The following is a 2,839-nucleotide window of genomic DNA, read 5'->3' as shown; positions in this document are numbered from 1 at the left end:
GAAAGATATTCATAACAAGTATGAAACAACACTGAGTGAACATTTTTAATATTCCGAGCACCTGGATAAATTCATTTTTTATTTCAGTTAATGATCTGAATAAACTAAAGTCTTCTAATACTCGTATTTGTCAAATTTTAAGGTCTTTTGACTTAGGCAGAAATCAGGCAATTATCTGATTAATTCAGGCCAATATTTTTAACACTAGATTTCTGCATCAAGACTTGTTAATTTCTTCTTATATCCTCATTTCTGGTACACAGTGGATTCTCAGAAGTAGCTAGGATTTACTGAGAGTTTACTGTATGCTAAACTGTACAACAACATGTTATCTTACATTAGGTCTCACAAAAATTAAAACTCTCAAAAATCTTCACAGTAATCCTTTGCAATAGGTGCGATTATGATCTGAGTTTTAAGATGGTTAAGCAGCTCACCCAAAGTTGAATTAAGAATTTGAGCTATCTTTTTAAAAAATTTTTGTATTTTTAAATTATACTTTAAGTTCTAGGGTACGTGTGCAGAATGTGCAGGTTTTTTACATAGATATACACGTGCCTTGGTGGTTTGCTGCGTCCATCCCACCGTCATCTACATTAGGCTTTAATCCCTACTCTATATAGACATTTGTTTAATAAACGGTCAGATGTATTTTGATCAACTATATGCTTATTTTAAATATCACGTGAATTTGTTGAATTTTATAGGTATTTATTGACCATTTGGAAAAATGTAAGAAAAAAATCTCATGGAAAGTGTAAATAATTTTCAATTTTGCAAACTTAACATTTGATTTATACACTTTCAGGATTTACTTTATTGTGTGAATATACAGACTTTAATATAAAACAGATGTCATACTAATTCAAGAATGTTTAATGAACAATACCCTCTGTCATTAATAAACCTTTTACTTATGAGTATTATTTTAAAAGATAAGTAATTTTACTTCAAGAAAATTTTATGATTTGTATAATAGAACTATAACTTGTGGACATTTTGGCTACTTATAACTTTTTAGTGCTTTGATAATATCACAAACATCATTACACATACATTTTATAATTTTTTAAGAAACAAATGTTTCTTAAATGCATTTTTAAAGAAAAATTATAAGTTGAATGATTGCATCAAAGAGAAACAGATTATTTTCATATGTAATTTCATGCTGTCTCCAACAAAGGTTTTATTCTGGTTGTATTATAGACCTTAATTCACTCAAATTTATGCCGATTTTTTTTTTTTTACTTTAGAGACATATTGCTCACATTCAAGTACATTTTAATTCATAAGTATATGACAAGATAAACATGGATGATGCTTTGACATCCTCTATTGAATATATTCTTTTTACACCACTAGGCTTTTTTAAAATTTAGTTTTTAATATAAAGGACAGATAGGCAGGCAAGCAGAGAGAGACAGAGACAGAGATGACCAGCATAAACAAGGAATTACAGCTGTTGTCCAACAGATGACACATTTTTAACCACTTAAATTTAGAAAATTAAGTGGTATAATTTATTACTGATCATTTGGGGTCAAAATAGCCAATTTGGCAACTTAATTTTCCCAGATGTTTATCTGATGTAAAAATACGGTCCAATTATTTAGTGGTTCTTTCATTTTAGGACTCCTGGTCATGAGAACCTGTCTTAAAACTTTTACTGCTCGGAGTATGTAGAAAACCCAAGGATAAAAAAGAGGGGAATTTGTTATTGTTGTTGTTGTTTACTATGAAGAATTACCATTGAGTCCATTCACCTCTTGTTGGCATCTGGGGAAAGTTTGCCTATACAACATAATGAACAGCTCAAGTATTCTTATGGCCTTTCTCTCAGCAGTCTAGAAGATTCAGATGAAAAGAACATTATTGGTGGAGGAAGCAGGAGATAAAACTTTTCTAACAAAAATGGACACTGAATAAATATGTGTTAAATGAAAGAATAGATAAATACGTTCAAGTTGATTCTAGTTGTGCCCTGGTAACTCTTGTTATAGTCCTTGTATCCTTTTTGAGCCAGCTCGGTGAACCTGGGCAAACGACGGGCACTCAGTTGCTTCATTGGTAAAACAAGACCAACAGATTTGCTATGCTTTTCCATTAGATTTTTAATATATGTGAATAAAATTTGTGAAAATACTGTATACTATGTACTTAGTGTATATCTAATTAGTATGTAAATAAAGTAAAAATACCATAGAAAACTAGGAGTTTATGAACTGCTGATATGTGAGCTATTTACTAGGGCAGTAACATATGGCTTCTAAAAGTATAAATTTAGTAAGTAGAAATCTCTTAGGGTTTAGCATTTAAATGATAGCAAGAATTTTGAATGTTAACTATTTAAGTATATCTAGAGTGACTTTCCTTTTCTTCATGATATTGCCTTGTTTATCCCTTTGATTTATCCTCACGTCCCACTTAAGCAGGCTATGCACTTTAATGCCGTCTTGTTTATGGGGACTCATAAAAGAAAATTCTCTGCAATGGAAGATCTGCTTTATTTAAATGCAAATTAAAACTATATTCTTTCAGTTACAGGCCAAAGATTATTAACGCATGATGTTGAACAATGTCGGGCAAAAGTAAAAACGCGTTTCCTTCCTATAACCTAATGCAACTGACTTCACTTTTGTAAAATGCTGCAACAAATTGAGCCACGGCATTTATAGAATCTTACGTGTTTTATGCTGCTTTTTTTTTTTTAAAGGAGAACTAACATTTATGTAAGAAGTGGAAAAGAAAACACCAAGTTGCTAGACTAGTAAAGCAATTGACTGGCTTAGAATAATAGGAGGCAAGGAATATCTGTTTTACCACTCAATGCTATGACTGA

Source organism: Sapajus apella, unplaced genomic scaffold (genome assembly GCF_009761245.1).
Source record: "Sapajus apella isolate SASKATOON/1434 unplaced genomic scaffold, GSC_monkey_1.0 scaffold70, whole genome shotgun sequence".
Taxonomy (NCBI): domain Eukaryota; kingdom Metazoa; phylum Chordata; class Mammalia; order Primates; family Cebidae; genus Sapajus; species Sapajus apella.
This window is presented reverse-complemented; position numbering follows the sequence as displayed.